The sequence below is a fragment of the Lolium rigidum genome, chromosome 4 (assembly GCF_022539505.1).
Source record: "Lolium rigidum isolate FL_2022 chromosome 4, APGP_CSIRO_Lrig_0.1, whole genome shotgun sequence".
Classification (NCBI taxonomy): domain Eukaryota; kingdom Viridiplantae; phylum Streptophyta; class Magnoliopsida; order Poales; family Poaceae; genus Lolium; species Lolium rigidum.
In genome coordinates this window covers 264,725,458-264,740,346 of record NC_061511.1, presented here as the reverse complement: position 1 = coordinate 264,740,346, position 14,889 = coordinate 264,725,458, and positions in this window count along the sequence as shown.

The window sequence follows — 14,889 nt, the reverse complement described above, 5'->3', positions numbered from 1 at the left end:
GCCCTTACGCCTATCTGGGCGTAAGGGCAGCATCTTGCTTGTTCGATACTTAGTAGATCCGATCTGTTATAGTTGCTCCTTGTTCTTCAAGGATTAGTTTAATATCCGCATGATTAGGCCTTATGCTGGGGTCGGAGGATCCGGTAGTGCGCTAGGTGTTGTTTACCGTTCCTATAAGGGATGTTCCGGGAATTGACGTAATGTTGGTTTTTAGGCCTCTTCTAGGGATAGTTTGCATCATCTTTCGTATCTGCTAGGCCCAACTACGCGTAGGATGTTCCGGTTATGCGGTGAAAACCCTAAACTGTCGTAGATTGGTTTAGCTTTGTTTTGATCAAGCAGGATCCCCATGTCATTGCAAATCCAGCGTGAACCATGGGGCGATCGGCTCTTTGAGCCGATCCACGAGGCAACCTGAGAGCCGATAGGGCTCGTATTTAATGTTTACGTGTCTACCATGCGGGAACAATCGAAGCAATCTAACACCTTCCTGATCGGGTCTAGGTCAGGTGGCACGCCCTTGCAACCGCCGGGACGTGTGCGGGAAACTTGCGGGACGACGCGAGGTGCCAGGGTCCACTAAGCGGCCTTGGGAGCCTCCCGGCTCTTCGTGTTGCTTAACCACTGCTCGCCGGTGAGTTTTGGCAGGCAACACATTCTGGCACGCCCGGTGGGACAATCTTCGACAACGTCCACGTCAACACCTGCATCCGAGATGGCGGACGAACCGATCAAGTACGAGGATTTCCCTGCGGAGCACAAGAAGAAATACGATGAGCTGAAGGCCATCTGTGAAGCCGAACTCATCGGCTCCTTTGAGAAGACCCGGTCGCACGGCATCAGGTTTAAAGGATTCACTCCCCAAGGCGTACTTGATGGTTTGGATCTGTCTCTCCCTTCGGAGGAACGTACCAGAGCCCTGCGTCAGGAAATCAACTACGTTGTGGCTCATTCGCTGCATCGGCATTCCGAGAGCCTGGTGAATACTTTGGAGCGCATTGCTCTTCATGTGGTCCAAGAAGTCATGAAGCATCAGTACTCCCCCTCAGGGCCTGTGCTAGGGACTCACCAGGGAGAGATGCAACTCCACACCAGGCCACCATTGCCGTACGCGATGGCAGCTCCACAGCAACAAGGTTCACCAACATACGTTGTCTACAAGATTGGAGGTGATCCTGGCGACTATCAATTCTTATATGAGCCGCCCAAGGAGATCCCGCATGGATACGTGTGCACATACGTGCCGGACTGCAACAACTGGACGCAAGCGATCCAGACTCCAACAGGAGGGATTGCCGGAGCAATTGTTACGGCAGGAGGGATGGCTGGAGCAGCAGGGAGTGTGGGAGCAGACGCTGAGAAACAGGCGTGGCTAGCTAAGTACGCCACTGCACCAAGTCATGAAAGCTCAACTGCTACATCTTCCACCGTGGATCAGATTAGTGCAGTCTTGAGAGACCAGTTCGGTATCCTGCCGAAGAAGAAAATAACCGGCTATTCCAAGCCGTACCCCAACGAGTTTGACCTGATCCCGCTGCCACCTAAGTATCGGCTCCCTGACTTCACAAAATTCAGTCGACCAGAAGGATCTAGCTCCATCGAGCACGTGAGCCGATACTTGGCCCAACTAGGCATGATTTCAGTATCGGATCAGCTGCGTGTGAGGTTTTTCGCGCAATCTCTCACCGGTCCAGCTTTTGGGTGGTACACCTCGTTGCAGCCAAATTCAGTACGATCATGGAAGCAGCTGGAAGAGCAGTTTCACACACAATATCATTCAGAAGCTACTGAGGCTGGCATTGCCGATCCGACCCGGAGTTCGGCAAAGGCGAGGAGAGACAGATATCTGAATACATTCAGCGTTTCGAGACTGTCAAGAACCGATGTTATTCGGTTCATTTGTCCGAGAAAGAAGCGATCGAGCTGGCCGTGGCAGGCCTCGCAGCGCCACTCAAGGATCTGACGTTCCAAGTGGAGTACAACTCGTTGGCGCACATGGTCCAGAGACTAACTTTGTATGAACAGCGCCACCCAGAACTGTACCAAGACAAGTACAAGCGCACGATAGGGCTGGTCGATGCTGAGGCGGATGAAGATCCTTCCGAAGATCAGGAAGTCGCGGTGGCTGAATGGGCTCGGACGGCAGTGCCTGTGTCCTACAAATGGGTGAATCAACCAGGGCCGCCAAGAGGGTTTGACTTTGATTTGAGCAAAGCTGAGCAGATTATTGATTTGCTGCTGAAGGAGAAACAGTTGAAGTTACCCGAAGGCCACAAGATCCCTACGTCACAAGAGATGAACGGTAGGCCATACTGCAAATGGCATCACACGTTCACTCACGCCACCAACGACTGCAAAGTATTGCGCGCACATATTCAAATGGCGATAGAATCAGGCCGATTAACTTTCGGACAATTTGCCATGAAGGTTGACACACGTCCGTTTCCTGGCGTCAACATGGTGGATCTTAGCCACTCCATAGGGCGCGAGCCAGAGTTTTCTTTTGATATCAACATGGCAGGGCTTGTGAATCGCCATGGCAAAGAAAAAGCAGAGAGCAGCCACTCCCGTGGCAAGGATAAAGAGGAGGCCGATCCACGCGACCGGCCCCATGATGATGATAGACGATACCTAACCGAGGAGGAAGTGAGAAGCGTGCGGTATCAACGTCCACTCTCCGTGCATCTCCTTAACAAATATGAACAGCAGTACGACCGACGTCGGCGCTACGACGTAGATGATGAGAGACATCGTCGGTCTGATGTAGAGGACAGGAGGTATCGTCGGCATGATAGAAACAACAACGGGTACCAGCGTCACGCTAGAGGGAGGTCAAGGGAGCAAGATGACATGGATAGGCATTGGGACTGTCCTTTCTTTAAACATTGCTGGGACTCAGGAATGAGCCGATTGCCAACAATCGAGAACTGCCCAGAATGCAGACAGCAAAGGAAGAGGACAAACAAGGTTTCAGTGTTCGAGCGTCTAGGGCCTCTCCCACCTCAGAACAAACGAGCTGAGTCATCTCAAGAAGAAGACTTTGAGGAGTCAGATGGTGAAGAAGATAGGTATCACCGGCCAAGGTGGTGCCTCGATGGACTCAGCCATTCTCGGAAGCGTAGGGTGCAGCGGCTACGAAACCTGGAGGAAGCCGAGGCACAGTACTCGTACACGTTGAGAAAAGCACGGCCCGATCTGGCCGTGAAAATTCAGCAAAAGTTAGAGACGGAGACGCGCCCGCCAAAGAAAGTGTGGCGCCCTAAACAGACAAAAGCCGATGCAGAGGCATCGGCTGATACAAACATAGTGTCCATGATCCTGACAGAGTAGCAAGGTCCAAGACAATGGACGTACGTGGCGAGGCCGATCCCTACGATCGGCCCCAAAAAAAAATGGAAAGCAAAAATCTCATCTCAAGCATGTCACGTAGCTACAGTAAGAGATCAAGACATGGTAAACCTTCACCAAGCATTCCAATGAAGAAGGAGGCCGATTCTAGCAATCGGCCAAAATTATCCTCGACATATGTTTTTACCTGGGTTCAGCATTGATCTAACAAGGAATGCTTGAAGAGCCGATACCCTCAATTACTTGAAAGAATCGGCTCGGGGGGCACTTAGATAGAAAGGACACGAGGATATGAAGTTTGAAGTGGTTGTCAAAATATAACAGCTCAAGATATATTCGTTGATGATGATGATGGGTATTGAGTTATGCCCGCCGATGCATAAATCGGCCATAAAAAATATAATTTTTTTAAGCATAGCCGATGCACAGCCATCGACTCAAGAGGTACAAACTGTTATAAGCAGAAGCCCAATGGAGCAGTTACCGAGTTACATGGAGAGGCTCTACTGGGTGAACTCCTAAATGGAATTGTTTGGTGACTCAGATCCTCTCTTCAAGGACCTCCAACTTCTTTTTGCAAGTATTCAAGTCCAGCAGTGCTAGCAGAAGCGTCAGTTTGGTTCCAAAGTTGCCTTTTTTCTCATTAAAGACGCTAATATGTGTCCGCAATATCAGCTGGGGCAAGTTTGAGGGATCACAACCCTGACCAACAACAAGAACAGCATGGACGTGCAGATCAGGTTAAGGGTGGGTTGCATCAATCTGGCAAAGGTGAGGAGCCGATCTGACCAGCAAGACGCAAGAAGTGAACTGGATAAGCTCGGGGGGCAGCTTACCCTGAAGGTTCTCTGCTCTGGGGAGCCGATTTTGTTGGAATCGGCTGGCTCTACATTACGACTTGGAAGCCGATGGTGGCCCATTTGGCTGGCTCACTACTTTTCTCGCCTTGACTGGGGCTCGGGGGGCAGCTGATTCGGTAGGCACTCTGTTTTAGGAAGCTGATTGGAGTGTCATCGGCTGACCCTGCATCATAAACCTCTGCAGAAGTGGTGGGTTGTTGCAGTAGAAAATCACCAGAGTTGCTGGAAGGAGACCATAGCATGGGCATTAGGTGATATTGCCCTTGGGACCGCTGCAGTTGCAAACCTGCACGATCGACACCTGAGGTTCATATGGCCGTGGGCTGGGTCTGTTCAAACGGTAATTTGGGGATCTGAGTTCTGCTCCTTCAAATAGGTCGCAGGTCACCAGGTGAAAGACGATAGAGTTGGCCTTGCTCGCGTTTTATGGCAAGGGCCGATGCTCTGCCATCGGCTCTTAAGGTGTTGACTCGCTTTAATCGGCAAAGTGTGAAAAGGGACAGAATCAGCTTAGAAATGTCTTCTTCATTAATAAGAGAGGATTTTTACAATGAAGAGCCGATTGCTCAAGAAAGGAAGAACAAAAGAAGAGCCGATTGCTCAGGGACTACTAATCCTAAATTGCTAATCCTCGCTAGCATCATCGTCGGCATCGGAGCTGCCGTCGGCGCTACCTCCGGAGACTTCCTCGTCGCTGCTGCCCCAGCCTTCGGCCGGAGCTTCTTCTTCCTCATCATCATCAACATCCTCGCTGTCCGCCCAAGCGCGGAAGCGCTTCGCCGGCGGATACCCTGCGGAAGAGGAGGAATCATCCTCCTCCTCTTCTTCTCCTTCTTCGTCATCATCATCGTCCTCGCTGTCCGCCCACATGCGGGAGCGCTTCGTCGGCGGGTACCTGGCGGGGGAGGAGGCCTCTTTCTTCTCTACTTCTTCTTCTTTCTCCTCCTTGTCGGAGGAGATGGGGTTCGCCCCGGAGTGGAGGTCGTCCTCACTTTTGTTCTTCGGCGAAGATTGGAGGGAGAGGCCTGAGGAGGTAGAAGAAGAGGAAGACATTGCTACAGGGGAAGAGGGTTTTTGGGGGGGCTGGTGGACAGAGCAGAGCAGGGGGATGAAGTGGCGAACCGTTCGGCACAGATAAATAAAGGGGTTGTAGTGGAGATTTAATGCCATGACGGTTCTTGAGGACGTGGTGCCAAAACTATCAAATCGTGCAGAGAAGTTGGGAAGGAAAGTTGTCATGATGAAGAATACTACGACAGTTTTGCTCTGCCACGACATGACCCGACGAAGGAAAAGCATAATGATTTTGGAAATGTCATTTCCAAAACCAGGGGGGCATGTGTTATCACCAGATTTTGGCCAAATCAGGAGATAGGCCGTAAGTGAGATGGGCTTAAAGGATATACGCGTGGAGGATCTCTGAAGCGGCCTTGCACGAGAATCTGGGCTAAATTGCCCGTGTATCTGTATTATAGTAGATCGCATCTTAGTTTAGAAGTTAGAGTTTAACCCGTGCACGGTTCGGTGCACGCCTGAATTAGAAAGTCCCCCGGACTATAAATATGTATCTAGGGTTTATGAAATAAACAACAATCACGTTCACAACAAACACAAACCAGGCGCATCGCCACCCCTTCTTTCGAGTGTTTCCTTCCGGGTAAGCATCATGCTGCCTAGATCGCATCTTGCGATCTAGGCGATACACGTTTATTCGTCTACCTTGTGTTACTCGTGCTTTGAAGCGTTGTTGATGGCGAGTAGCACTACCTATCTTAGGTGTTTTGGGGCTTGCATTGATGCTTTTCTTATGCATATCCGCTAGCAATGCCGTCCCTCGACACCTAGCTGCCCTTACGCCTATCTGGGCGTAAGGGCAGCATCTTGCTTGTTCGATACTTAGTAGATCTGATCTGTTATAGTTGCTCCTTGTTCTTCAAGGATTAGTTTAATATCCGCATGATTAGGCCTTATGCTGGGGTCGGAGGATCCGGTAGTGCGCTAGGTGTTGTTTACCGTTCCTATAAGGGATGTTCCGGGAATTGACGTAATGTTGGTTTTTAGTCCTCTTCTAGGGATAGTTTGCATCATCTTTCGTATCTGCTAGGCCCAACTACGCGTAGGATGTTCCGGTTATGCGGTGAAAACCCTAAACTGTCCTAGATTGGTTTAGCTTTGTTTTGATCAAGCAGGATCCCCATGTCATTGCAAATCCAGCGTGAACCATGGGGCGATCGGCTCTTTGAGCCGATCCACAGGGCAACCTGAGAGCCGATAGGGCTCGTATTTAATGTTTACGTGTCTACCATGCAGGAACAATCGAAGCAATCTAACACCTTCCTGATCGGGTCTAGGTCGGGTGGCACGCCCTTGCAACCGCCAGGACGTGTGCAGGAAACTTGCGGGACGACGCGAGGTGCCAGGGTCCACTAAGCGGCCTTGGGAGCCTCCCGGCTCTTCGTGTTGCTTAACCACTGCTCGCCGGTGAGTTTTGGCAGGCAACAGTGGCATTGTCAATAACTCGCGTGGGTAGACGGTTTATAAGATAAGTAGCATTGCAAAAAGCTTCATCCCAAAACTTAAGAGGCATAGAAGATTGTGTTAAGAGTGCAATTCCCGTTTCAACGATGTGCCTATGTTTCCGCTCAGCGGATCCATTCTGTTGGTTGGTGTGAGGACATGAAATGGTGTGAGAAATTCCAGTGGAATCAAAATACTTGTGAAGACGTCGATATTCCCCACCTCAATCAGATTGCACCCCTTTGATTTTGTGATTAAGAAGTAGTTCAACGTGTTTCTGAAATTTGAGAAAAGTGTCCTCAACTTTATTTAGCGTGGAGAAGATAAACCCAGAAAATTTTGCTAAAATCGTCGATAAAACTCACATAGTATTTAAACCCTCCAACAGAAGTAATGGCAGGACCCCAAACATCAGTATAGATAAGTTCAAGTGGAGAGGTTGAAACATGTCTAGAAATCGAATAAGGGAGCTGATGGCTCTTAGCAAGTTGACACGCATTGCAAACATTTACATGCTCATTATTACAAAACGATAAATTGTTCGATCGTAAAATGGATTGCACTACTTGAGATGATGGATGTCCTAGGCGCCGATGCCATTGCTCTTTGCTGATCCTAGCGGTGAACATGGCACACTTGAGGGCGCTTATTTCTGATGACTCGATGGAGTAAAGTCGTCCCTTACACTTGCCTCGAAGAAGAGTTATCCCCGTCTCCAGATCCTTGATAAGAAAATAGTGAGGATAAAACACTATGAATACACCATTATCTTTTGCAAGTTATGAACTGACAAAAGATTTTTGGAGATTTGGGGAACTCGAAGGACATTTTTAAGGACAAGAGGATTGGCAACAGTGTTAATTAAACTTTGACCAGTATGGGTAATGTGCAAACCTGTCCTGTTGCCGACCTGCACGCGATCATTGCCATTGTAGCCATTGTGCATGTGGAGACGCTCTAGGTCTCCGGTGATGTGGCCAGTCGCTCCCGAGTCCATGTACCCGGAGGGATCCATCTGGTAGGAGGTGGATGCATGGTTGGCGAAGTGGTGATCCTCCTCGCCGCCGTAAGCGTGGTCGAAGCGGCTGTAGCAGCGAAGGGCAATATGGCCAACCTTGTTGCAGATTTGGCAGACCGGGCGCGCGATCCACCAGTGCCACCAGAGTGGCCACGGCGCCCTTGGTTGCGCTCTCCATTGCCACGGCCTCCATTGTCGTGGTTGCCGCCGCCACCGCGGCTACCGTTGCCGCCACCACGGCCTCCATTGCCATTGTTGCCGTTGTTGTCGCCACCGTGGCCTCCATTGCCGCGACCTCCAGGGTGACCACCATTGCCACGCCCCTGGTTGCGGCTGGTGAAGTTGGCAGAGACGCCGCCGCCGATGGTGTACTCGGCGTCTTGAACCTCGTGGCGATGCTCGTATGCCAGCAGGTGGGATTAGATCTCATCAAGCGTCAGATCATCCTTGACGCTGAGCGAGGTGACGAGGGAGTCGTAGTTGGGGCCGAGCCTGGCGAGGATGTAGGAGATCACCTCCTCCTCTTGCAGGGGCTGGCCGATCGCGGCGAGGGTATCCGCCAGCATCTTCATGTTGCGGATGTAATCCGCAGCAGAGACTCCTTTCTTCTTGGCCGAGGTGAGCTCCGATCGGATCTGGATGACCCATGCACGCGACCTTGAAGAGAACATGCGCTGCAGGATCTGCCAAGCAGTTGGCGCAGTGGGCACGTTCATGATGTGCGCGAGGATCTCCTCCGTCACCGAGGAGAAGAAACCGCTCAACATGGTCTGGGCACGGATGTACCAGGTTGCATACTCAGGGTTGACAACCTCAGCACGGTCAGCATCAGTGGTGGTGAAGATGGTTTCCGCCGGCGCCTCGATGGACCCGTCGATGCAGCCGAGCAGGCTGTGCGTCCGCAGGTGGGTGAGCATCTGCGCTTGCCACAACATGAAGTTGGAGTTGCTCAGCTTGACGGTGACTGCGGCGGTGACGGAGGGCGCCATGGCGTTGGTGGAGAAAGAGGAAGACATTTGCCGTCGTGGCTCTGATACCATGTAAACTAACAGAAAGATTGGAGAAGGCGAGATGGCCCTCAGGCTCATCTACCGCATGTATTTATATGTCAAAGAATTGTACAAGGGTTTAGCTAACAACCGTATAGATTGCATCTACAGCTCGCGTTCATATCCTATACAACAACCTCATATCTATCTGTAACTAGATACTAACAAACTATGCTACACAATCTTAATCGTCTAGCACTCCAGAACAACGGCATGTGATGGTTTTAAAAACAACCATCTTTATCGGCGTTTAAATCGTAGTCAAGAAATTGATGAAATGTCTAGGTAGCCTTGCTACTATGACTAATTTCCCGGTGACAAAGAACGATAGGGGAAAGTGAAAAACATGTCGATGCCTGATGACAAAAGAAGCATGGACCCTAAAATTGAAAAATAAAACAAGCTAAAAAACCAAAAAAAAAACTAACTGATATAAAACCGGAATGAAACGTTCGGACACGGAATCAGCAAGAAGAGTCCGGACATAACAAGAGACGCGCGCCAAGATTGGTGAAAAGGAAGAAAATGAACGGACAAGGATATGACTTGGACCGAATTGTGTTTTCCTCGTATATAAGTATGGAGTAGTATAGATAATCCTTCATTGTTTTATGTTCTCTCCATGTAATCTATAGTTCTATACTCGCGTGTAGCTACTGCATTCCGAATACAACTCCAGATCTCTTTCAGAGCCAGGTTGCTATCAGATTGCGTGGAGTACTCGGTTTTCTAACCACGATATATGCTCGCGCGTTTTCTACTCCTACCTCTTCGATCTATTACGCAGCATTACAATGACGGGCAAAAGAAGAAGAAAAGGAAGAACAAGGAAGGGTGACCCAGAGCAACCCGACTGGTTGGCGCTCACCTCCGATCTCCTAGAGCCCATCGCCCAGAGGTCCCGCAATATCATCGCCGGCGTGACGCTGTTCCGCTCCGTCTGCCGGACATGGCGCGCCGCCGTCGGGGAAGCGCCTCGCCTGCTACTTCCTGCCCCTGAGCGGAGCTGCTCCTCCCCGTGCCGGTTCAGAGCACGCGCTTGTCTTCCCCCTGTCTGGCGGGTGGTCGATCGTCGTCGATGCTCTTGACGCGTCCTGCCATCTTTCGCACTTGACCACGGGCGCCACCGCCGCTCTGCCCGGGGTCAATGCCGTCCGTGACAGCAAGACCTCGTCGGACATCAGGCATATAACATATGTGCACCATAGGGGCGACGAAAGCGCGCGAGAGGTAGTTGGTGTCGGAGGTCCAAGATCAAGATCGATGCAGGTTCTGTTAAATCATTCTTCCACACCTACCAAGAATTGTCAGATGATTTCCGCTTCACCCTCCATGTCCCGTCCGCTAATGTGCCAGCAAGCACAGACAACATGATGATCATCATGCGCCACAGCATTTTGCTGGGCTCAAGGAAGGCCATGGTTCTTTGCCGGCCGGGAGATGCGGCATGGACGAAGCTGGCTAATTCCTCGTGTTATTGCGGCGAATATGTCGACTTGGCCTGCTTCCATGGAAAGATTTATGGTTTGGAGCGTGACGGTGCCACATCGGTGTTCGACGCCAATACACTCGACTTCCTCCACTCCGTTGATGCGCCACAGTCGACGTCCAGGCTTTTCTCTGTCGTATACCCCTCTTTAGCTGAACCGGTTGTGTTCGACTACTTCAATTTCGTCGCATTGCCAAACAAGCTACTGTTGATCGTTTCGAGCGTCGAATCACTAGAGCTACAGGGGTTCACCTTCTTTGAGTTAGTGTCTAGCAACTGCATGCCCTCATGGCGTAAGGTGACTGGAGATGCCATCGGTGGCAACTACGATGTGTTCATGGATTGCTACCATGCCACCTTTAGCCACAATGCGGTCCAAAGTGGATCACGGATTTACTATGTTCTTGGCCGGCGGAGGCATCCCAAGACATCCGCATACTGCTATGAGATAAATGATGGCAAGCTGGAGTGCGTGTACCGGTCGCCGGACGATAGTGGTGAATATTCAACCAAACCTAGTTGGTTTGTTCCATAGCACCTGTTGATTTTGCATCTGCAACCATGTAAAAAGTTCTACTCCCGCCATGCCATAATATATTGTGTATTGGTTTATGATCGGCGAAAGTCAAGTGAAATTTTAATCCAGACATAAACACAAATCACAGTGCACCACACAGCACAAAGTTCAACAAATAAACTACATGAAGAAACAATCAAGCATGTTGCCCATAAAAATTTCAGATCACATCAACCAAGTCATTCGGAGTTGCTTATCCTCTAATATTCGATCTCCAAGTGCACCCTCATAAATCTCGTGATCTGGTCTTCATCAACCCTCTAGTCCTAACTCTTCTTTATCATACCCTCTTACTAAGCTGCTACATCTTGGCCACTCCCATCCTCTATGATTATGTTGTGCATAATTATGCATGATGTCATTATTTTCCATAGAGTCTTCTAATCCCAGAACCAACTAAACAAGTCAGTCCACGTATAACAAAAAGGCAGGATTGCAACACCACAAATGCCCTCGATCTAGGTCTTCCTCGCCTCCTGCCGGCGCCGCCGCCGATCTGTCCTGCCTCTGTGGCCTTCAGGCCATGGGGGTGCGGTGGATCGCGGCACTCGTCGGCAGGAGGGCTCCACCCCCTGTTTTGTGGGTTTCGTTCTCCGTTTGTAGGGTCAAAGTTTGTAGGGGCGGCGCTCAGGTGGTGGTTGCGCCGCCTCGTGCAATAAGGTCTCCCCGGCTTCAACCCCATCTCGACGGCAACGTCGAGAGGCTTATGGGAGTGGTGTCGTCTTCGAGGTTTTCGTCTGGCTGCGGGGATCTTCGGATTGTCAAGGAGCTTCAGCGGCAGTTCGTCCTTCTTCTTCGTCTTCGGATGTGGTATTCTTGACCCGTTCGGTGACTTCCCGCCCGCAACCAACAACGTCAAACCGACTCAGGGAGGAGCGGCAGCGGCGGCGCGTCGTCGACACGGTCTGGAGGTTGAAGATGAGGGGCTTCTCAAGGATCGCGTTGTAATTTTCGTTTTTCTTGGGGTGCTTTGTACTGTTCGCTGTTTCTTTTAATGCCAGTGTCCTATTCGCAAAAAAATGTCCTCTCAATATCTTTCCTAGCAGCAACTTGCATAGTGGTATAGTAAACTCTACTTTTTACTTTGTGGTGTTGATGCTAGCTTTACAAATGTTTCCCATTGATGGTAGATCCCATCTATAATATACTATTCCAGTGTGCACTTGTTACCATAAGCTTCTAACTCCGCAGCGAGTGACTTTCCACCGGCTAACCTAGAAAAGAGTTGTGAATGGCGCTACATCTTGATATAATTGCAAGTCTAGGGCATACGAAAGTAAGCATGTCAAATCCATAGATTTTAATCTGCACCATCTTCAAGAATTGTAGTAGGATCATACACGTCTACAATGAATTGCATGGGGGTAGTTCTTACATCTCCAATGCACGCACTATACATCTGAGCATCCCAAGGAAACCTCTAGCTTTGTTAATTGCTAGAATCCTCTTAGTGTCTTGCCCAGCTCGAGATCACTTGTACTCTTCTCCTGAATGACCGTGGCGTTAACTTTTGATGATGTGCTTTCTGCAATCTCCAAGTTGTCATCAACCAAATCAATAGGAAAGCCATATATATGTGGGTATTTGCAATTCCGATGTGAGCTTCTGAAACAAAACAGGGTAAGAAATCCAACAACATTTCTATTTTGCATGAGGCATGGATCATTATCCTCGACAGCAGCCGCAGTGTGCCTAAACAAATCAATTTTTAACTCACACCTGATTGGAAAAAAACTACTTGTCTACCAGTTCTTTAGAATTCCAAGCATAGAGAGTGTTCTAGCAGGCGTCAATTTCCTCAAAATGATGACTTGGGGTTTAATATAGATCATAGACCTTCGCTACTGGGAAAAAGCTTATAGCCGCAACAACTCGCATGTCGAGAAAACGAAAATCTGCCGGTGCTAACCCGAACTATTGATGGGTAAAAAAAGATCGTCAAACTGGTCTCCACGATGCGGACCGGTGACACAAAAAATAGAATCCATCATTGGTTCTTCCTTTGGGACCCGACCTCGGGGGCTGAAAAAAGCGATGACAATGGACTATTGCTAGACGTCACGAGTGTAGGACGAAGCAATTACAGTGGCAAAAAAAAATCGTCGCTTGTTCTTTGAAAAACTTGTGACATGGTTATTTTTCCGAAAAAGGGCGCTTCATTACTTCATAGTTTGATGTAATACACCTGGCCTCTGCATAACCAAGATGCACACAACCGTAGTACACAAGCACAAGGTTCAAAATATAAAAGCGAGTACACCAAGAGCGCATCATGGTGAAGAAGATGCAATCCTCCGACTATGCAGTCATCCATGTTGGGTAATAAACTCCTTGGCAGAATTCTCCAACCGTGTAGACACTTTCGTAAAGAGGTCGGACCTCCAAGCGCCGAAGCGACAACCATGAACGGAGCAAGGCCGTACACCGGTAGATTACCTGCATAAGAGAAGATTTTTTGTCAATAAAAACCTTGTCATTTCTACATAGCCATGGCGACCACATAACGGTAATCGCTCCCACCCTGATAAGGCTCTTATACCTAACCTCAACCCCGTTAGCCAATTGCCAAAAATATTAGCAATGCTTCGTGGTGGGTATAATCTAGATCCTATATGAATAATTGACCATATAGCTCTTGCGAATTGATAGTGGAAGAAGAGATGTTTTAGTGTCTCATCTTCGTGACAGAAGACACATTTATTACAACCATACCACTTTCTCTTTGCAAGGTTATCTTTGGTGAGGATAACACTGCGACGTAAGTACCAAGCGAACACCTTCGTTTTTAGTGGTATCCTTAGCTTCCAATTTTTTGTATTATTCACAACCGGTTGAACAGGTTCAATTAACGCTTCATACACGGATCTTACCGAAAATATACCATTCTTAGAGAGTTGCCAGGGGAAGATATCTTTCCCTACCAGTTGGATTGAAGCTAATCTTTCTAGCAACTCGTTCCAAGAGGTTAACCAGGGACCGATTACATCGCGCCTGAATGTCATATTTGGTGGAGAGGTATCCATCACACTCTGGAGAGTAAGATCCTTATAACGTACGATTATGTATAGAGCTGGATATTGTTCCCGGAGCGTGGTTGTACCCAACCATCTATCCTCCCAGAACCGTATCTCCGACCCATCTCTAATGGTAAATGAACCATGTGGGAAGAAGTGCTTCTTGGTTGCCATAATGCCAGCCCAAAAGTAAGAATCCCCGGGTTTCCAAATAACCTGGGAAATCGCTTTTGAGCCTACATACTTCCTCCTCAACAAGGTCTTCCATACACCATCCTCGGTTAAAAACCTAGCCAACCATTTGCCTAGTAGTGCCTTGTTTTTAACCTCTAAGTCGCGGATACCAAGTCCACCTTGATCTTTAGGATGGCATACCACATTCCATTTTGTCAACCGGTATTTTTCTTCTCACTATCTCCTCTCCTTGCCAAAAGAATCATGATTGGAAATAATCCAATCTGAAGAATTCCTTTGGGTAACTGGAAGAACGAAATCATATACAGTACCATATTCGTGAGTACTGAGTTTATGAGTACTAATCTTCCACCCAGAGATAGTAATTTTCCTTTCCAACTACTAAGTCGCTTCTGCAGCCTTTCCACGACTATTTTCCATTCTGCTAATGCAAGTCTCCGATGGTGAATCGGAATCCCCAAGTAGCTTACTGGAAAACTGCCTAAACCACAACCGAATAACTTGGCATATTGGTTAGCATCGTCTTGGGCCTCACCGAAACAAAACAATTCACTCTTATGGAAATTAATATTTAGACCGAAAAGTAACTCGAACGCTGATAAAATTAATTTTAGGTTTCGTGCCTTTTCGAGATCATGATCCATAAAAATAATCGAGTCGTTGGCATAATGCAGAATAGAAAGCCCCCCCATCAACCAGATGGGGAACCACTCCTTCGATCTGCCCATCTCCCTTAGCACGCTCAATTAATATGGCAAGCATATCCGCCACAATGTTAAATAACATTGGAGATAGGGGATCACCTTGTCGCAAACATTTCTT